This window comes from Crocodylus siamensis, chromosome 2 (assembly GCF_052110815.1).
Source record: "Crocodylus siamensis isolate JL-2025a chromosome 2, ASM5211081v1, whole genome shotgun sequence".
In the NCBI taxonomy this organism is placed as follows: Eukaryota; Metazoa; Chordata; order Crocodylia; family Crocodylidae; genus Crocodylus; species Crocodylus siamensis.
In genome coordinates this window covers 140,574,035-140,597,074 of record NC_143396.1, presented here as the reverse complement: position 1 = coordinate 140,597,074, position 23,040 = coordinate 140,574,035, and the positions used below count along the sequence as shown (strand labels likewise).

The following is a 23,040-nucleotide window of genomic DNA, read 5'->3' as shown; positions in this document are numbered from 1 at the left end:
TTTCATTGCAATGGTATGTGTTATGGGCATACACAGAAACTTGTTTTGTTAAGCTCATATGTATCCTCAGTCCCAATCTATCCTCTTATTTAAGGCTCAGGTTATCCAAGGGTGATTTTGGTGTCATTGTAAAACTAGCCAACACAGAAACACATCCTGCCACTAGAAGAAATGGAGAGGTATTGTGTTAATCTTTGTTTGGGAAAGCAACCTAAAAATCTTGGACAGTTGTTTTTGGCTGGAAAGGGTGAATGTCAGAGTGGTTGCTACAGGGGTTTGAGATGGAGTTTCTGGGTTTTATTTTGAGTTTTGTGACCGGCTAGCTATAGTCTTGATTTGGCAAAACACTGGATAACGGCATGTATCACACACAGACTTGAAGCATTTCAAGCACTGGCTTGTTAGATGAAGGCCTAAATGACTAGGTCATTTCGGCCACTACCTCAGTGCCTCTGTTGCCTCCTAGAAAATGATATGGAAAATAAAATAGAGGTGATTATTGCCTAGTTTTGCCTGCAATGTGTTTTGCAATCTTTGGATGAATGCTGCTATAAGTGTGCAAAGTGTTACTAAATGCAGTTTCAAATGCACTGTTGTTTTGCTAGCAAAAATGGATAGTGGTTATGAAATGATGTTTGCAGATCTTTGCATCTGCTCACGCAAATTTGCATAACCAGTTATCTGTAGAACTGCAAATATACTGCGTTCCTCAGGGATGTGCCAAAGCTTTACATCAGGCAGTTTCAGTGCACAGTAGTTGGTTTATTGTTATTATTACCTACTCTGGTTCTTTTTGCTAGTGATTTTATAAAGCACGTTTAGTGTATCATTGATTTTCAGTGGGCAAGAAAGGCCAGCATGTTACTTAAATTTGAAGGTAAAATATATGCATTTTAAATCTGACATCTATGTTGTATTTGCAGATGCATATAAATCAAGTTCAAGTTTCTTGGTTTAGAATAAAGCAGTGCCAACCACGAATATTATCTTCAGCATGTGCAAAGCTATTTAACAACTGTGAAAATTCAGTTTAATTGGTATATTTCCGAATGTATCGGCTAAACTCCAGGAACAGAGACATATCCAGTAGGAAATGTTCCCAATGTGGTGCATTACTAGTAGACCAGAAAATACTGATCCCTGGAACCAATTGGATTAGGTTATGCTAAAAATGTATGGATATGTTACTCCAATTTCAGATGATTAAAATGACTTATTTTTAATGCATGGATGCAGTTCATTACATAATTTTATTTAGCATTAAGACATGGGCCTTATGCTCTTTAAAAACTGTTATATTGAAATAATAGGTGCTGATGACTAATTTAGTCATTTCCCATGCTTTTTCTAGCCATGGAAGTCAAGTTTGTTTAATGTCTCATTAATCTACTTTGCCACTTCCTATTTCTTACAGATACTTCTTGTATAATTGCTCATTTTACACTTCTCCCTTTACATTTAAGCCTGTTATTGGCCCTAATTTTAGGTTAAGCAAATGCTCTTTGTACTAGTCCTATTTACACCTTTTGCAATACTTCTTTATGCTGCAAAAGGGATGGAAAGGGGCCTTCATATAGCTAAGAATTCTTACTTTAACATCCTTGTATGTTCCCTGAGCATGGCTAAAATATTATTTGAAGTCCTTGTAAAGGATCAGTGGCACAATAGTGATTCCTGTTATCTGAATATTTGACCTCTTCAGGATTGCATGTGGACTGGTGAGGCAATTTTGTGCCATGCCAAATATACTGTATCCCAGTCTCTGATCCCCTAGACCAGAGATTACCAAATCCAGGGTAGGAAGGAATATTCAATAAGGATTAGAATAGAAACTCTCTTGCCATCTTTATTTTGCATTCATATCTAATTTTGAAAGCTTGTTTCTTCCCTATTTTCCACTTACTTTGTTTAAAAAAAAATCTCTCTGGTCCTGTAGTGATTAAGAGCTAGTAGGTACATTTCAAGGGACAGAAGGGTCTGGACTTTATTGGGGAACTAATTAAAGTTTCATCAATATGCATTAAGATGTCACACCCTGGGCTGTTAATTTTGAAAGTGCTGCCAGCCTAGCAATGTGATAAATATTCTGAGAACTATGGGATGACCAGTGATCATTATTTTTTATTGATAAAACTTTTATACTGCCAATGAAAAACCATAGACTTTTGGAAATGTGAGCCCCAGGGACTACCTATTCGTTGTTCAAGTTTATTTTTGTCACAAAATCCTTTCGGTACATTGACTGCTGAAGGCTGAGGCTTATTTTATTGCTGCAAGACTTCTGCGATGTCTAATTTCATATACTTCACTTGGCAAATATCTTAAGTGTTTCCTTGACTGGGAGTTTCAGTCCCTTGCTAGTAGCCATGGTTTGCTACTGACGCCAGTGGAAGAGGGAAACAGTCTTTTTTTCTGTGAACACATAGACTTTCTTGTTAAAAAACCCCCAAAAAACCAAAACCAAAAACTCTCAAAGGTTCTGAAGCTAAGAAGGCAATGTAAGAAGATCTGCAAGGTCCCTTCCGACCCTACATCTATGAATCTATAACTTCTGTAGAAGATGTGTAAGAGCATGTCATTAAAGGAGGAGAGATGGACAGGCTTTTAATAATATATTTATGGTCTTACCGATGGACGATTTAGTGACTATTTGAGTCATAACACAATAAAAAAGTCTCCACTTCACGTGAAGCTAATTAACTCAGTTCTACTGAAGGAAAGGTCATTTGAGGGTGTTTTTGATTGGGAAGGGGAAACATGACTGTGACCTCAGGGAACCCTTGGGATTTAAGATATCACAATAAAGTTAGATATTATTTTATTACTATCCATGGGCTTAATCACGCAAATAGCTTTGCACACACAAGGAGTAGACTGGGTCAATTGAAGTAGCACATGTGAAAAATACTTGGGCATAAATGAATTCTCTCCTCCAGTACCCTTGTCAATATTTAAGATTATAAATTGGGATGGCAGATACAGCTATTTTAAATGCTGCTTGAGACTTCCCATTATAAGACCCTATTCTCAGTAGCTTCAGACCGGGCCAAATTCTAATCATGGGCTGGTATTTTAGAGGTTTGATGTTTAACTATGTGTGCATGTGTATGCAACAAAATCAGACAAAATGCTACAGTCATCTAGGAAAACAAGGCTAGGGCACAATGTTAAAAACTTCTGGTGACTCTTTCTTTAAAGAGCTGTAGTGCTAAGAGGTTCCTGGAGCAGCCCTTTGAAAGCTGGAAGGCCTTTGCTTCAGGATGTGCTTTTTCCCTTCTCCATCATAACCTGGCTAAGAGACCTTTAAAACATATAAGCCTCATGTAATTTTAGTAGAGATTTTAGTTAATCCAGGTTGTTGAAGAGCCGCAAGTATGGCTCTTAGGTTTTTACTATGCTCGGCCTGGATGAAAGAACCAGTCACGAGTTCTGAGGGTTTTTCTTCATTATTTATTTATTTATTTGTATATAAGGTTTTTATGTAAGGCAGGATATGGCTTGTCCACTGGGTCACGGGGTTTGAGTTAAACTCCCTCGCTTTCAAAACTACCTGTAGTAGGAAGCATTGGGGCGGGTGAGTTTAACTAGAGTCCCAGACCTGGTCAGCGGCTCATAAATTTTCCTTGTTTCTTATCGAAATTACTTAGACTTATGGTTACAAAGGTTATTAACACAACAACAGTTGAGAAAAGAAGTGGGAAGTGAAAACACTGAAAGAATTCAATACGTTACCAAGCAGAACCATACAACTGACGTTTTCGATGGATTTTACGCAAAGGCCTTAAGGACGTCTTCTGCAGGAGAAGGGGAGAGCGGCTGCTCGGGCGATCAGACCGACTGCTGTTGCTGCGCTTGTTGCTCGTGTTCCGTGTTCTCTCCAGTGTGGCTTTTGCCGCGTTGGTGTTTTATGCTATGCTTTAGCCAATTATATCTTCATACTGTATTTGCTCCTTATATGGGACCAATTATATCTCGGTATTGTATTTGCTGCTTATATGGCTGCATGTGTGTTTCTTTCTGTTTCCGCGCATGCCCATGAAGGTCTGCTTTTCGCCCCCGGCTTCCCAGAGGTGCTAGCTGACTCAGGAGCTGCCATGTGCTACGCATGTGGCGCATGATCGGCTAGCTTAGCATGGGTGTGCCAGAGCGGCCTGGCCATTCATCTGGGTTTCGGATGCGACACAGGTAAAATCTCTGAAGATTCCATTTGAAGTGATTTACGTCAGAGCTTCTCCCAGTTCCCCAGACCAGACTGCTGATCACCTACTGATCACTTGTGAATGCCGGTATAAACTCACTTTCTGTCTTTTAATTCAGTTTTTTTTTTTTTTTTTTTTTTAAATCTAGAAATGTACACTCACAACCTCTGTTTAAAGAGCATTCTTCAAGTTGCAAAGTAAAGCAAATGCAAGTTGACAAGTGCCAGAATTAATGTTGCAATCTGAATTCAGTTCCCTTCTGCATGCATTATGATAATATTTTAACTACAAGATCAAATGCTGTTTTTTTTCATTGACTCATTGAATGCATCAGATGAACCTTTTCTAAAAGCTGAAACTGGTTTGCTTTGCAACATAGAATTGTGCCATACCAGATCCAGACCTTACAGACAGCCAAGCTCAATGTCCTACATTTAAGTACCTGTGAATTATTCAGGCTAACACTTTACCTCTGAACAATCTCAGGTAATTCAGTTTAATTGCCATTTATGTAATTCAGTTTAATTGCCATTTATCCAGTATAAATGACAGTTCCATGTTTGTTTTGGTGCAAGTCATATCCTGGATTAATCAGGGCTGTATCAAACCAATTATTGTTTTTTAGCCAAGCAGACAGGTGTAATTAATATTATATGTGAGAAGGTATTGTGTTGCATGAAGAAGGGATTAAGAACACAAAAATTGCCATTTACTGGGTCAGACCATAGGTCCATTTAGCCCAGTATCCTGCGTCAAACAGTGGCAGAGAGTGGATGCTGAAAGGGAGAGTGCACTGGTTTTTTCCCACCAGGGTTTTTCCCACTATTCATCTCTCACTTGCAGCCTCTAGCATTTAAGGTTTATGCAGTTCTAATTCAGAGACTGCATTCCTAACTCCCATGCTCAATAGCTACTGATGCCCCTTTTCTCCACAAATTTGTCCAATCCCTTTTTTCAGTAAACTGGCTAAATAGTCAGTTTCCACAACATCTAGTGGCAATGAGTTCCACAGTTTAATTTCATGTTCTATTAAAAAAAAAAACCAAACTGCCTCTCATAAGTTTTAAACATTAGTTTCATTTTGTGACCCTTAGTTCTCGTATTGTGAATCCGTATTTGTTTTCTCTTCCATGTTTAGTGTTTTGTAAACCCTTATCATGTCCTCCCCAAGCATCTCTTTTCTAAACTGAGTAGGCCTAGCCTCTTTAGTCTTTCCTCATATGGAAGACCCTTCATAACACTAAGCATCTTTGTTGTCCTTTTCTCGTTCTTTTATATTCTCTTTGAGATGTGGGGACCAGAACTGGACACAGTATTCAAAGTATGGATGCACCATGTATTTATACATGGGCACAATGATGCTTTCAATTTTGTTTACACTTCTCTTTATAATCCATAACATTTTGTTTGCATGCTCTGATGATAAACCAAACAGGGCTATCCAAGTTCTGAGAGCCTGTAGACCACAGACTTTCCCAGCAACACGCTGCTCAGGCCATAAGTTGTGCCATACTGTGTGTGGGCCCCCTCTGCTGTATTGCATGGCAGAACCTTGCCACTGCATGGGATCCTTGGGTCCCTCTGAATTTACCTGCCCCACCTGCAGGGTCAGGAAATGGAGACTGGAGGAGGGGGACAGAAGTTAGTGAGGAAAGGGGTACTCTTTGGCCTTCTGCCACAGCCTGCCATTTGCTGGAGCTGCAGCAGGCCTGATCCTTCCGTTGGCAAAGCCCCCCTGATCTCACCACATGGTGTGAGTCTCTTGGGATGCTGGGTGTGTCCTGCCACTGGTGCTGAGCTCTGAGGGGCCTGATCCTTTCCTCAGTGGAGCTCCCTCTTCCCCACTGCCAGATATGCTGTGTGGTGAGCCAGTAGGGGGTGTTCCTGTGCTGAGCCACCCACCTCACTGTGCCTGACACCTTCCAGGATCCAAGTGCCTCCCTGGGGGAGCCTCACGTCTGGCCAACCCCCTTCCTGGAACACACCTGCTAGTCTGGGGTAAAGCTGCCACCATCCAGGGATGGGCTTGATTCTGGCATGGTGTCTCCTGGGAAACACAGGCCTAGTAGCCCTCGAGGGTACTTAGCTCACTTCAAGAACTTGGGATGCTTCCCTCAGTCAGAAGCACAAGTAGTGGTCTCCCTTAGTCAGCTGAACCAAGGGGACCCCAAGGCATAATCTAGACCCACTCCTAATCAGTATCCCATGCTAGGTACAAAGGAGAACTTTATTGGTTATAAGGAGTATGATTGGAATAGGGTACAGAGTTGAGTAGTATCAGAGAAATCCCATAGAGCAGACAGGGTGGCTGGAGTAGCCTTTGATCATGCATCTGAGTTACTGCAAGCTATATATCTAGGTAGAGCTCAGGTAGCTTACTCCCAAGTATCGTCCAGAGGCAGGTGGAGATTTCCTCTGGAGCAGTTCCTTGATCATGAGTTTTGAGAGAGAGACCAAGTTTCAGATGGTCCAGCTCTTCTCTCTCTCTCTGAGTCTTCCTCATGGCTGCTACCCCTTTCTCCTGGACAGTCCTTAACTTATACTTCAACTACCCAGACATCTCATGGGAAGAGTGCTCGGCCAAATCCGAGTGGTCGCAAAGCTTCCTGTCGTGTGGATGACCTCTATCTGACTCAAGAAGTCTACGGGCTGATGAGAGGTAAAACGCTGCTCGACCTGGTACTGGCAACCGAGGATGACCTAACTGGTAACCTAACAATTGATGGGAAGCTGGGTGACAGTGACCATGAGCTGATCACCTTCACCATCTGCCCTAAAGCTGGCAAGTTGGTCAGCAATACAGAAGTCCTCGACTGCAGGAAAGCTGACTTTGATAAGCTTAGGAAGCTTGTTGGTGAGGCTCTAAGGGACCATGACCCCAAGGGGAGGGGAGTCCAGGAAGAGTGGTTGCTTCTCAAAGGAGTGATCCTAGATGCACAAGCTAAGGCTATTCCATCTCGAAGGAAAGGCAGCAAAAGGGCACAGCAGCCCCCTGGGCTTAGCAAAGAACTAGCGGACCTCCTGTCCTACAGACCTACAAAGGATGGAGGGCGAGATCCACCTCCAAGGAAGAATATTTAGCACTGGTCCAGACCTGCAGGGAGCGAACCAGGAAAGCCAAGGCTGCAATGGAACTCCAACTAGCTACTAGGATCAAGGACAATAAAAAGTCCTTTTTTAGATATGTGGGGAGTGGAGGAAAAGCAAGGGCAACGTTGAACCCCTGCTAAACCAGATGGGACAACTGACGACTGACATCCAGGAAAAAGCTCACCTACTAAATGGGTACTTTGTGTTGGTCTTTCACCAGTCCCATGGGACACCTCTGCCCATCACGGGACAGGGAGACCCAAGTGAGGGAGATTCCTTGCCCTCCATCAATGCTGACCTTATGAAGGAACACCTTGAGAGGCTGGATACTTTCAAGTCAGCCAGCCCTGGCAATCTGCACACCCGGGTACTCAAGGAGCTGGCTAGCCTCATAGCTCATCCCCTGGCATGGATCTTCAAGAACTCCTGGCGCTCTGGTGAAGTGTCTGATGACTGGAAGAAGGCCAATGTGGTGTCTATCTTCAAGAAAGGGAGGAAAGTGGATCTGGCAAATTATAGGCCCATCAGCCTGACCTCTATCCTGGGGAAGGTCTTAGAAAAAATTATCAAAGAGGCCATTCTCAACAGACTGGCTGACGGTAACATCCTGAGGGATAGCCAGCATGGGTTTGTTGTGGGTAGGTCTTGCTTGACCAATCTTATTTCCTTTTAGGACCACGTGACCTATCACCTGGACAAGGGAGAGGAGATTGATGTAGTATATCTTGACTTTAAAAAAGCCTTCGATATTGTATCCCATGATCACCTCTTGGCAAAACTGGCCTACTGTGGCCTTGGCCTCACCATGATTCGCTGGCTGGGGAATTGGCTCCATGGTTGGACCCAGAAGGTGGTGGTTGATGGAAGTCAATTGTCATGGTGCCCTGTGACCAGTGGGGTCCCTCAAGGCTCTGTCGTTGGATCTGTATTGTTCAACAGCTTCATTAATGATGTGGACATTGGAGTCGGAAGCGGACTGGCCATGTTCACCTATGATACCAAACTTTGGGGTAAAGCATCCACACCTGAGGACAGGAGGGTGATCCAGGCTGACCTTGACAGGCTCAGGAAATGGGCAGATGAGAACCTGATGATGTTTACCACCAAAAAATGCAGGGTTCTCCACCTTGGGAGCAAACCTGCAGCATCCTTATAGGCTCAGCAGTGCTACGCTGGCTAGCACTACGGATGAAAGGGACTTGGGGGTCATGATTGACCACAAGATGTACATGAGCCTTCAGTGTGATGCTGCAGCTAGTAAAGTGAGCAAAACGCTGGCTTGCATCCATAGATGCTTCTCAAGCAAATCTCAGGATGTCATTCTCCCATTGTACTCGGCCTTGGTGAGGCCACAGCTGGAGTACTGAGTCCAGTTTTGGGCCCCACAATTCAAAAAGGACGTGGAGAAGCTTGAGAAAGTCCAGAGAACAGCCACATGCATGATCAGAGGTCAGGAAAACAGACCTTACGAAGACAGGCTGAGAGCCATGGGGCTCTTTAGCCTGGAAAAGCGCAGGCTCAGGAGCAATCTGATGGCCACCTATAAGTTTATCAGGGGTGTCCACCAAGATCTGAGGGAATTTTTGTTCACCAGGGCGCCCCAAGGGATGATAAGGTTGAATGGTTATAAACTCCTGCAAGACTGTTTCAGGCTGGACATAAGGAAGAATTTCTTTACTGTCCGAGCCCCCAAGGTCTGGAACAGCCTGCCATCAGAGGTGGTTCAAGCACCTACTTTGAACACCTTCAAGAGAAAACTGGATGCTTATCTTGCAGGGATCCTATGATCCCAGTTGGCAGGAGCCCCTGGGTCAGGGGGCTGGACTCAATGATCTTCCAAGGTTCCTTCCAGCCCTAATGTCTATGAAATCTATATAGCCCTTATGACCTCATTTACCTGGAGCAACGAAGGCCAGCTGCCATTGGCTGTCAGCCAACCAATTTGAATGGCATCACTGGTTGCTGGGCAGACTGGCAGTCTCTAGCCCACCAGGGAGCCCAAGCCCCTCACCCAGGTATGTGACGCCAGTCACGTAGGCAGAGGGAGCAGTTTTCCTCCCTCCCTCAGGAATGTATCCAGCTCAGGTTATCTAAAGAGATAGGGTAAGGTGTGTACCCTCTGCAGGGCCCATACTAACCAAATTGTCACAGAGCAGAGTTTCTAGGGAGACAGAGGTGGCCTTCTGCCACATGCTGGGTCTCGTGCAGGGATACAGACCACCCCCTGTCCCCATCTGCCTGTGTCTGAACAGATGGCCAGAGTCAAGAAGCAGGGCTAGGAAGAGGGTCTGTGCTGGCTTGGCTCTGGGACAGCCTTGGGGGTGGGTACTGCTGCATGGTGGCTGGAGCAGATGTGTATGGGGCAAGTGCTAGTGTGTCTCCCTGCAAGGAGAGACTATTGGGGGTCATCCAAGGTGCATGGGATGCTGATGGACAGTGACCTAACATGAATTGATAAGGGATCTGGTACACAAGTTCAACGCACTGGTCTAAACTAAATCAACTATGTTAGAGTGCACATCAATCCAGATTTATCTTAGACTGGGTTCTGCGATTTTAGACCAGTCTATGTGCACTGAATTTCCTTTCTGTTCTGGGTGTACACTAGTTTTCAGTCACTTATACTGGTTGATGTGTAATGTCTGTACTTGGCCTTAAGCATGGAGAGAACATCTAGTGGAGAAAGCCAAATCAAAAGCCAGTGGCTGGAAGCAGAAGTCAGACAAATTCAAATGACAAATTAGATATAATTTTTTAACAGTGAGGTCGATTTATAAAATGTTAAAGGTCTTTGATGCACAGAAGGTCACAGGATGATCCAACCATCTCTTCTAGCCTTTAAGAACCTATTGTTTCTTGTTTAAGGTAGTTAAACGCTGTCCTGGGGGACTAGATCTTGTCTTTGGCTTTGTCTCTGTAACAGTATTGGCATGTGATGATGGGAAAATTACTTGAATTGAACTTGTACAGGTGCAAGGTAGTGTCTATGTGGCACTGTATTGTGGTAGTTTCTTCATTTTTTAGGTGTCCAACATCAGACCTTGAAGATGCTAGGCACTCAGGAACTGCAGCTGAAGTCATCAGGAGTTGTACTTTGAATGTATTATATGACATACAAAACTAAAAACTCTGAAAAATTGGGCATCTCCAAATGGGCATCCAAAATTAATAGCCATTTTTATCTCAGATTTTATGTGCCTCAGTTCCCCATCTGTAAAATGGGAGTAGCTGTAACCCATTGTTTCACAGGTGGTTTGGGAATATAGATTAGTATTTGTAAAGCACTCAGATATTGTAGCAACAAGTGCCATAAAAATGCCCATGAGAAAATTAATAGTTTTATCTTTAGTGCAGAGTTAGAATATTGTGCAGGAAATAAGCTATGAAGCCAGGCAGTGAACAATGAGTTTAACAAAAAATATTGAAATAGCTGCTCATTAATTGAGCACCATCCATCTAGAACACTGAATAAGGCAAGGGTACAATGGAAAAAAAATAGTATGTGAAGCTGTAATTAAGAATTATTTCATAATGCATATGCATAGGACATCAAATTAAGGTGAACAGGGAACCCAAATTTTGAATACTTGACTTTTCAACCTACAAATATTCTTTTAACATTGTTTTTGCTTGATTGATGCATGATATTAAATATGTAAGGTAAGTAAGGCTATTTTTGTTACTATCGCTAGCTATTCAAATATTTTGAAATGGCAAAATGTTTCTTCTTTTTAAATAATCACAATAGAACCCTCTTTCATTGTTTCAAAATGGTCCCTAAAATTGTAAAACCATTTTCAAAGATTAAATTACATTTTATTGAAGTGGTTAGTAAAATCTAATTGTTACTAACTGAAAAATTTCAGTAACTTTTTAATAATCTTTCTGGTAATTCCTTTTATTTTAGACACAATATTTTTATTTAGAAACAACAAAAAAGTTCATATCATTAATCATCTTGTGTGAGTGTTTTTGTTTTAGAAAGAAGCCTCCGTAACCATATGGCCACTCTTTCCTAACAAATAACACTGGTATGTAGATTGCTTTATTTGTTAAGCTTCAATCTATATGTCTGGTGCCACACTCATGGCTTGAGCAAAATTCCCAGTGGCTTCTAGGTTATTCCTTCTGTTAGTGTATGTGGTCAGTTAAATTGAATTTGCCTAGCAATTTTGCATGTATCTAGGAAACAGATTTAAGAACAACAGTGGTCTTGTGATTACGGGCAGGGGCTTGGGCAAGTGCTGCTCAGCCAGGAGGGGTGGGGCATGGGATCTCAATATTGCACTGTTAGACAGGAGGGTGTAGTGTACAATTGCACATATACAAACACACAAATTAATTAGGTGCATACACATACACACTACCAGCTCAGGCACATGCAATCCAAATCAGCCTAGGCACATGCATACTTATCACCAATTCAAGCACATATACACTACACACACCAAATTTAGATGGAATCAGTTACCAACACCTGCACATCAATACACATATCCCACACACAGACAATGGTGTGTGTGTGTGTTCACTAATTTACACACATACCACCCACCTACACATACATGCAGGTGATTTCTTAAGTTGGGTATGCATGCATGCATGCATGCGCGTGCTTGGTGTACTTGGGATACCTGGGGAAAGGTTAAGGTAAGAAAGTAGAAGTGTAGGGAGTGAAAGTTGCTGTAAATGAAAGTTACCAGGACCAGGATTAGAGCTGGCAGACTAGAGGGGCCTGGGCTGAAGAACTGAGGCTTGGGGGTCACTTTAGGTTAATTGACCTTAATTGATTAAAACACAATGCCCAGAGCCTACAGAACAGGGGAGGGATGCCAGCACAGAGGCTGGGACTGGAGCCAGACCTATGTGGGGAGCTGAAAAGGTAGGTGGGGAAAGGGAAAATAGGACTAAGGGAAAGCATGGGTGTTAAAGAGGGGCTTTGGGTGTGGGGAGCCAGAGGATGTTCTCCCGGGCAGCTAGAGAAGTTGCAGGGAGTGGTAGTAGGTGCTGGGAACTAGAGAAAACTGCAGGACACAGTCAGGAGGAGCTGGGAAGCTGCTGGGGGAGGGTGGGGGGGAAAAGATTACTACAGGTGTGGGTAGAAGCCTGAAAACAGAGAGACGGACAGCAGAAAGTCACAGGAAAAACAGCAGGAGAGACTGAAAGGCAGCAGGAGCAGTGGGAAAGCAAAGAAAGGCAGCAGAAAGTCACAGGGAAAAGGCAGTAGGAGCATGGGAAGCAGGGGGACAGCAGAAAAAAAAAAATCACAGGAAAATTGGCAGCAGAGACTGAAAGGTGGCAGGGGCAACAGGAAAGCAGAGAAAGGTAGCAGAAAGTCACAGGGAAAAAGACAGTAGGAATTGAGAGGAGATTGGGAAACTAGTGGAGAGGGGTGGGGGCTAGAGCTGAGAGAGAGAGAGAGAGAGAGAAAATGAGGCTGGAATTTAAGATGTGGAAGGGACTGGGATTTAGTAAAACACGACCCAACTTGGGGTTGCAAATGACAGTGGTTTTATTGAACAGGGGAGATGGTGACACAATGTCTTATTGGTTCCCTTGCACCCACCCACAATGTCAGCAGGGGTTAGAGAGGCTTGGTGCAGGGGCTGAAGTCCACTGAAGTCCAGGAGGAGGGAGAGACACACACAGAGAGACACACAGAGACAGTCCAAATTGTAGGAGGAGGTGTGCAGGTAATTGTGGCAGGACGGCCTCTAGGGGTGCCGTCACCTCCCCTACCTTTACTGTGCCAAATTGGGTCTCGAATGCACCCTCGATCTCGCCTGCCACATCTTGCTGGTAAATATCAAAGGGAGGCTGCCTTCCTGCCCTGCTTGGCACGGTGTCTCTCTTGCTGTACCGGTGCTTTGTCCAACTGCCCACCTGCGCCCTCATGGGTGCCCCCAACCGGGGCCTGTGCCCCACGCAGCCCCCAACCGGGGCCTGTGCCCCACGCTCCCCGCAGCCCCCAACCGGGGCCTGTGCCTCTGGGGCTCCACCCACACTGGGGCTTCTCTTCCTATGTGCCCTCCCTGGGGCTTCTTGCTGGCCCACTCTGGTGCTCTTCACAATTGGGGCTCAGGTGGCCTTGGCCGTACCTGGCCCCCAGACCCCTTCTTAGGTCTATGATCCCCATCCGGCTCAGGCGGCCTCAGCCTTACCTGGCCCTTAATCCAAACTGTTGTGCCCTCTCTAGCACCAGGAACCCCCACGCTGCTGGGGCACTCCTATGAGGCCTCCTCCAACCCCTTATAGCCTCACCCAGTCCTCTGGTTGTATAAAACTACAGACAGAAAACTCAAGCCCCTGGGCTACAACATAAACTCTAAGCAACCTGGCTAACTCTCATTCAAATCCCTACCAGGGCTTCCTCCACCCAATATGCTTAACCCAAAGCTGCTCATGCCATCAGGCCTCCCTACTCTGCTTACTCCCACAGAGCTCCTTCTTCCTCAGCTGCCAGAGGGCAACTGCCTGGTAGGCTTCAGCCTGGGCTGTTTATATACTCCAGGCCCTGCCCCTTCCTGGTCAGCTGACCCCTGTGGTTGCCCCAGCAACCAACAACTGTCCTTCTATAGGAGCAGGCCCTTCAGTAATATCTATCTGCGACAGTAATATCTACCTATCTCAGGCTGGAAAGCAGTCCTTGTCCAGTAGGTGTTGTCCAGAGGGGGGTCGCTGGCAGGGCCTTTAGGTGGATAGGTGGTATGGTGTGGTGCTGGTCCAGATGGAAAGGGCATCCCACTGGGTCTGTCTGACCTTGTGTGACCCTAGTGACAGGAGGCATGCCCAGGCAAGGGTCAGCCCCTGGCATACTGAGCATGTGTGCTTCATGCAGGGATGTGCATTTTTGGGTGTCTGTAATGGTGGGGTACAATGGTAGAGTTGCTGGTTCTGCGGGGTCTTTTGCCTTTCAAATGCTGGGTTCTTGTCTCTGTTCCTGGATGAGGTCCGTGGTTCCTGGATGAATCAATGCGAGGTGATGGCCCAGTCATTACAGGCCATTCAGTAGAGGCCTGCTACCATTGTATTTCAGTCATTCCCAATCACTTTCATTCATCCGGAAACCAACTTACATGGGGGGGATACATGACTCATACAGTTGTGACACAGGGGATGCCCGGGCAGAATTTGACATGACTTGTGTTCACTTACAAACACGGGCCTAAACTATATGATATCCACATGAAACAATAAAAATCAATACAAAAATGATAATAATACAATATACAATAGTAAAAATCAATACAAACCTAATAATTATACAATATAAAACAGTGGATATTCAAAACCAAAAACTTGTTACCAAAATAAAAACCTTAACTCTTATCCTAAGTCTGAGCTCACTTATACTTATCTATAGGGAATAGAGAGGGAGAGAGAAATGGTTGGGGAAGAGGAGGGACTGCATTAAAACAACAACAACAAACTGGGGGTTTTGCTGCAGTTCCAGGGTACAATGTTTAGACTTAAGATGCAGTTTTCAGGAACCAGTTGTGCTGTAAGTCTGAGGACTGCCTGTATAAGAATTCTGTCCTTGTGCACTGGTAATGTATCTCCAATGCATAATCATCTACCTGTCTTGCAACTAATTTAAACCCATGGAAGACAAGTAAAGATGCTGCCTAGTTGATCAAAATTTCTCATTCACAAAAGATTCTGATTTGAAATCCAGCAAAAGGGTTTTTTTATATATTTTATTAGAAATTCTTCATAATTTTTATTCTGCTAGAAGTGAAATAGTTTATTATATTTTGCAATATTCAGTTGACTGGACTGGATTGGGATCTATATGAAAGAACTGTACTATCATTGGACCCAGGAAGAAACACTTCACAGTGACATTTTAATTATCTGCAATACATTAAACATTGGGCAAACGGAGCAGGATTTCTATGTTTTGGTTCTGGCTAAGGAAAAGGCAATATTTTTTCCACAAGGAATACATGCCTTAATCCCTGCTATACTTGTCATCATGGAGCAGTTGAGGTCCCAAAATGCTGAAAGAAGAGCTGCAGGAGGCAAGGGTATTTTGGGGTGATATATTGGGAGAGATCTTAGAAAAGCTTTTGGGCATAAGGTACCCTTCCTCAGGGCTGGGGCAGAAGTTTCATAAACTGTGACCTAAATCAGTTAAGTGTGATGAACCTACATTCAACTAGGTTTATCTTAAACCAGTTTCAGCTATTTTGAAACTAGTTTATATGCACTGAACATGTGTTCTGTTACACGTTTAAACCAGTTTCTGATCAGTTAAACTGGTTTACATGTAACTTCTGTCCCTAAAACCAACTGTAATGATTCCAGTGCAATAGAAACAAGTCTACAGCACATTTGCTGTTCTCTAGCAACGACCAGGAACCCATCTATATATTGTGAATTTCCTGCTTGATGAGAACAGTTTAGTAGATGGAGAGGTCCTACAAGAATAGGGCATGCTTTAATACAACTTTATTTTTTCTATCAAAGCTAGCATTTACATAACAGTTTCCTCTTCCAAATACTTTCTAGACGCTAATGATTGGAAGTAGTTCCCAGAACACACTGAGGGAGATGAGGAAAGAAGCTTTTTCCAACTTTAAGGATGGAATATTGAGGGCAAGTGGGCAAAGAACTGGTGGAAGTGTTATGGGGGAAGCTGATAACAGAGTTTGGAGCTGGGCGCTTCTCTCTCCTACTTGTGTTCTCTGACTGCTAGGTTGTACCTGTGTATAAACCAGGCATTTACACTGGTAGGAGGATGATCCCTAATTTATACCAGAAACTGCACATACATCTGAAGCTGTAGTGTACTGCAGCAGACTCGATGAATAGAGTCTGTTCTAATATGCTGGATTTCCAGTGCATCAGAGCAGACTCGCAGCATGTGTGTAAGTGCCTATTAGCTCCAGTGTTTTTTTTTTTTTCCAGTGTGCAACAGTCTGTGGATAATCCAAATGGATGCTGCCATCTTTCCAAATTATTTGCTTGTTTACCAGCAAGTATGTAATAGAATACGTAATAAATACTTGTTTACCAGAGAAGCTACTGTCGATTCAGCTAAAGACATGCAACAATATATTTTAAAACCAAATTCTGCCTTCAGGTCCATGCAAACCATTTCCACTGAAGATGGTGAGAATTTCATATATGCCTCAAGGGACAAAATTGTGACCCTACCTGTTTGGGATGGGAAGGGAATTAAAGTGGTTCATTAGAATGAGTCCGCAGCACAATGAGGTACGTTATTTTTGATTCTCATTATTCTTGTTGAATTATCTTTCACTATCTTCTGGATTCTTTCATGTTGCTTCTACACATAAATCTGCTCTTCTTTGGACTTCATTGAAACTCTCTGTGGACTTTGGGAGCTCTTTTTGGTTAAAAAAGAGAATGTGATTGTTCAGCAGGTAGGTTTCACTGCCGGCTTACCAGGACTCTTGCTAGCAAAACATACCTGGTTTTGTGTAAATGGTATAATAAACATACAAGATGACTTTGCCTCCTTAGACCTATTTGTTGTAAAGGGCTTTCCTGGTGCTAGGAATTGTTCTACGGGCATTAGATGGGGAGAGATTTCAGTGCCTCCAGTCAATGTTCATTGGATTCTTTGTTATTCTGCCACTGTATTTGGGGAAGGGATAGTGTGAAGGCAAACAGTGGCATTAAGCTTTGTTCCTACTCCATGTGTTTGGATAACATGCAGCAGTTTGGGCATAGCTCAGGGCAGACTTAATGCTTAATAGACAGAATTATGTCTGTACCTGCACTTTGTTCTCTAAGCTGTGTGTTAGCCTAAAGTCTTTAGCAGCCAGAGGTGTCGGGTACAGTGGAGGAACATTCTGCCTGCCTCATGGCTATTTATTTTTGTAGCTGATAGTCTGCCCAAGGGCAGTGGGTGAAAACCTGTATCTGCTGAAGTCAATGGCAGAAATCACACTGAGATCAGTGGAGCCAGGACTTTCCCTACTATCTATCTGGCAGCATTTGAAAAAGAAAATTCTGTGCAATGCTGTATATTTCCCTTTCAGCTCAGCAGTTGCATATGCTTCACTTTCTCTTTTTCAAAAGGAGCTAGACTGAGTAGCACAGGGTTACTTGGCTTTGGCTAAAGTGATTATAAATACTGCACAGCTGTGTTTGTTGTGCCAGGAAGTCCATGAATAGCATTTCTGCTTCCCTACTCTATGAATCGCCTGGAGTTTAATGTGTGTTAAATAATTAAAATGACAACTGATTAGTTCAGCTCCAGTCTTCCCCCAAATGCATCAAGAAATCCCTGCTACCTGTCTACCGCTTAGAACTTCAGATGCCTTTGATTCTGGAGATGCTGATGACTTGGTACCAAGTGGACCATAGTGAGAATAAGTAAGCATGTTCCTAGATGACTCCACTCTTTATTTGTGTGGCAGGGCACTGTTGGTGCCTGCCACTTTAAGGGCCCAGCCAAGCAGCCAGCAGGTGCTTAATTGTGGCAGCCATTTTAGATCCAGGGCTGCCTGTATAAACAGAGAAGTTGCCTGCTGGTAGGTAGGTAGTAACATTGTTACAGGTTGCTGAACAGGCTAAGCAGGCATTTTATAAAGCATTTACTCTTCTAGGAGGGAGCTCTTGAGCTCTTTTTTGTCTCTTATGTGGACAGGGTTTTTAGGGGGGGGGTTATGAAGAGAGATGAGCAATGGAACTGGATTCTATTCTATCTGTTGGATGTGTGAGTAGATTTAGGTGTGATCCTATTCCATCCTACTGAAGCCCCTGAAAAACTGTTAATGCAAAGGCTGGGTGGGTTGTCCTCTTTGCTGGTTTTTATGTGACAACTGTGGGAGTATTAAAGGTAGCACTTATGAAAATAAGTGCATTCATGGGTTTTCAAGGACTTAAGCATAAATAATACCATTTAATCCCCCCATGCTCAAGTGCCCAAAGTTCACTGAAGCACCTAATAGGTGGGATAGCATCTAGCTTATAGTTTTTCTAGTAGATGCTTATCTCTTCTTCCCTTTCTCCTGGGTCGGGTAATGAGGCTGAGTGCTTTATGCAGTGTTTAGCACAGGCTGGGCTTGGAATAGGGACTGGCAGGCTTGGGATCAGGATAGAAGTGGTGAGTCTACAGTAGGCTGGGTCTTTTTTGCTGTTGCTCTGAGAGGGTGGCATGAGCTAAATATGCCCCCACTCCTCCCCTGTAATTCTGTCCCAAAGTACCTTTGATCTGATGTGCTGGGTTCAAGTGATCTGCTTCTGACAACCTCTCAGAAGTGAATCGTGATAGCAGGCTGTCACACTTTGCATCTTCCCCCTCAAATTCCAAATATTTGTTTTCTTCACATTACCACTGATCGACTGTTTGAGGCTTTCTAGGCAATTTGCCAGGCAGATTTTGTGTTTTCAGAGAATTCTAAGCATTTGTCTCCAGGACGTTAATTATCCATAAGTGTGTTTGAATCCAGAGTACAAGTCTCTTATCTTAGACTTCAACATGCAGTGCCAAATTATAAATCCTTAAATTATACTGTACCAACAGTACTTCCCATCCTTTTACTATGAAGTTATTCATAGGAATAAGGGGTTGTATGATTCAACAAGTGACATGAGAGAGAAAGCTGTTTAGCAAAGCTATTGGCAGTTCAGTTCACTAGGAATTTATGTCAGTGTGACTAAACTATTTAGATGTCTGCATGGCTTTCCTTCTAGTCTGTAGGGGTGAACTGTATGAACCAGTGTACGTTATTAAACATGTATATTTAACACTTACATTTTTTTTATTAATGTTCAGGTTATTTTTAATAGATGTCTCTATTTCATAGAGGTTATCATATTTTGTTTAAATGGGTATAACCTAGTAACTGATGTACCTAAGTGACATGCTGCCCTTAACTTTTATTAGAGGGATAGACTCTTAGAGGTCTGTTATTTATTCATGAAAATAAGGCTTGCAAAACAGGCAAGTTTCTCTTTTAGAGCTGAGGATTGGATATACATGAGCAGTAAGAGGTTTCTACAGCCTTTCATGGACTCAAATGAAAACGCTTGTCAAAGAAAGAAGCAGTGATGGCATAGGTTACTTGCAGAACAGAAAATGATGGCAGGCAGGACTGATGTTACAGGGGAAGCTGATTTAAAAACCAGGGAACTGAGCAAACATTCTTCTTTACAAAAATAATGCATGGTTTGTTTGTTTGTTTGTTTTTTTGCAAGAATTGTTAGCTTTCTCTTCTCCCTGGCTGTGTAAAGGGGGTAGTGGGTGCTTCTACATGAGACGTTAACTGGACAATAGCTGGATAACACTGTGCAGCATCATGTTGGGCAAAACCTGTGCTAATATGCTACTGTGCAGCACTATTAGGCTACTGTGCAGTTAGCATCAGAAAAAATCTGGGTAGCAGCTATGGCACTTGAATGAATGTGTTGACCACCCAGTGAGTACTATCTCATCTGTCATGGGATTTAATATTTCTATGCTTATGGCAGTGATTCTCAGCCAGGGTGCAACAGCACTGTGGGGTGCTGCTGCGAGATCCCTTTTAAGGTCTCCTCCAAATATTATGTGTGCAAATACCTATGCATGGTTCTCAAGGTAAACCCAGAGTTTTCAGATAGGAATCCTGACCTGTTGTGGTCTTTCTGAGATCTTTGCAACAGAAGAATTGCTCTATTTTTTTTTTCCCATAGTCAAAAAATAACTGGAAGCTAAGAGCTGGCATTTTCTGAGGGTTGCCTCAAATGTAATTATATGTGCCTTAAATCTGCAAAAGTTTAAAACCACAGCATTATGGTGTATATCACTTTACACGTATTTTGTGGCTAGATTGGTACCTAAAAACTAATTTGACAGATGAGGAAATAGAGGCTGGGCGTATACATGACCAAAGTCACACAACAAGTAAGTCACAACTATTATTAGGTTCCTGAGGCAATTTTCTATCTTAAATTGGGCTAGATGCAGTAAATAGTTTCCGGGGAAACTTAATCCCATGTTCAGAGGATTCAAGGTTTGGAGCCTCATAGGTGCTATTTCTGCTACTGATTGGCTCTAATAATATAACAGGAGCAGTGCTCTTACACATAGCCTTATGAGTGTTTTTGTTTTTTGTTTTTTTTTTTTTCTTGCTTATAAAAGCTAGTCTTTTTGGAAGAAATGGTCTATTTCTAGCTTGTGTTGTATAGCTACTTATGCAAAAAGCAAGTGTTAGCTGTGTGTCTGTCTTAATCTTTTAAAACTAAGGTTAAGTATTTGACTGGTCAAATAAAATTTGGCAAATTGATTGGTCAAAAATTGCCAATAAGTCCAAATAACACATAGAAAAACACAAACTTTCCATTAAGAAATATGTAAAAACAAAAAACAAACCAAAAAACCCCATTTTTTTTGGTCAAAAAACTACAACAAATTGTAGGTTTGTTGTTTTTTTTTTTTTTGGGGGGGGGGTGTAAAATTGCTATAATCATTGACCAGTCAAAAAATGGTAGGTCAATTGACTAGTCAATGGACAATATTTAACTGGTCAAATTGACTGGCTTGCCAACCCTGGTCTTAACTGGAATCAGTTCTTGGGGTTGGAGTTGTTCTTCCTTGGAACATTGTATGTGCTACTATTCCTGAAAAAATGGTTGTGATAGTGTTGTCTTGCCCACCCCTGTTCCAGGACTGTATGTAGAGGCGGCTGCATCCCTGATCCCAGGCTCTTCCCCATCTCCCACCCACTGCTGCAAGTGGACTGTGCGATGGGAGCCTTTGGGGACTCTTTAAAGTCCACAGAGCAACTAAGAGTCCCCTACTTTCCATCCCATTTTCAGAGTTGCATCTTCTCCCCTCCTCTTACACCTTCACCCATTCGCTGCTGTTTTTTGTATTGTCCCAGGAGCAGTGGAAGCTTCAGAGCCTCTTCTGTCTGTTTTGAGCTGTGCTGAATGAGGACTGGGCTCCCCTGGCACAGTGACAGCAGTGAATTGTGTGGGTTTCCCCCACCTGGCCATTCCCACCCAGAAGCAGGTCCAGGGAAGGAGAATTTTCCCCTGCCTATTGCCACTGCCACTGTTGCTGTCCCAGATGAGCCCAGCCCCCACATAGCCCTTCTGCAGCAGGTAGGAACAGATTTGAAGTCCTCCCCCCACATCCACTGCAGGACACTAGGGAAAGCAGCAGTGGCAGGCAGGGCAGGGCAGGGGAAGGGATGTGACTCTGAGCATGGAGGGAAGTGTGGGGCTCTCATTTGCTTTGAGGACTTCGTTAAAGTCCCCAGAGGTTCCCAAGGTATGGTCCAGGCCAACAGGAAGTGTAGCCGTGCCACTGCAGCCCTTCTGGCTCTGCCCCTGAATCTTTTATATTTCTTCCAGTTGCCTTAACCTATCAATACACTCACTACTTGATCCAAAAGAACACAAGAAGAGGATGCTCTTGCAAGTGATTATATAAAGCATTGAAGTAAAGAATGATGCCTACATAATATGTTTTAGAACAAGTAAAAAGAAAAATATGTACTTCTGCTCCCAAGCACTTATACATAGCATCCATAGCTTACGTTTTTGCTTAATCGTGTGGTGATAGGGTAATACCTGCTGTGAAATAGCCAACTGCAGAAAATGTCAGTAAAATCAAGTTCTCTCTTGGGTTGTATGTAGTATTGGGAGTTGTAGGCATGTCCCTAGGGCAGAATGCAATCCTATGACAGTCATGTAGTTTAAGAGCATCCATGCTCTGAATCCTCCTTTAGTTTTATATATTTTATTATAGCTTGCTTGTATTAAAGGTTGATTCACTAGTCTGCAAAAGCTTTCTTTTTACAGGAGGCCCTGTGGGAGTAGCAACAAGTGTAAACAATGCATCTAGAACAGGATACAATGCTCAGTATGCCAGTCATGCTTGGAACTGTCCTTTCTGTAGGAAGACAGGGCATTTATGAGTCATAGACACCTTGATGTTAATAAAAAAGGGGAAGAGCGTGAAACTAAACTCCTTATTTGTTTATTGGACTATCATTTTTTCAACTATGTTTGCCATAGCTGTAAAACCCTTTACAGCAAACTCCATAACATATTCCAGTTAATGTGGTAGTCTCTTAAAAAAGGATAAAAGACCAGCTGAGTACTGGGGCTTTAAACCAACAGAAGGCTGATGCATTTATACATGCAAATTATGTTGCCTACAGAAAGAGATCAAGTGTGCACACTCAGAAGAGCAAACAGCTCTACAGAGCCAAGGCACCAAGGGCCAAATACTGATTTGTGAGTGATATTGTTGAAGTTGCTCATGATAAATCTGAGATGCTGGTTTGGGCCATGGTGCTTTTCCTTGCAGCTTTTTTAAAATGGATGCAAAAAATGACTCAGACTTTCTTGTCAGACCCCAATGCTCTGTTCCTTATCACTTTTCTTAGAAGAGGTAGTTTTAAATGTGAGCATAGCACCAATCATCTGAAAAATCCTTTGGAGCTTCTGCATGGTACCTGCCATGATTAGCATACTGAGCATCTGATGCCACTGTCTGGTGTCCCCAGTCACAGCATGAGAGAGCTGGTGACCTTACTGTCTGTAGGTCTCCTCTGTTTTAAATGAAGTACAGGCAACAAGAGGGGAGATTCAGGAAAGAAAACAACATATATTAAAGCCTGATCACATAGTCTTTAGGCAGAAAAAAACACTACTTGGTGTTACAGGAACTAGTCCTGGGAAAGAGCAAGGAATATTTGAAAAGGCTTTAATCTGTTAACTGGTCCTGAGGCTGAGGGATGACATGCAACCAATGGCCTCAGATAAGTAGGCTGTCCAGGTAGCA

The 23,040-nt window shown here is 43.1% G+C and overlaps 1 long non-coding RNA gene across 1 annotated transcript in view; it reads left to right on the top strand.

Moving 5' to 3' along the window:
* The window catches only part of LOC149870836 (uncharacterized), a 186,638-nt gene that overhangs the window by 97,873 nt on the left and 65,725 nt on the right, over positions 1 to 23,040 (top strand). The window lies entirely within an intron of this gene.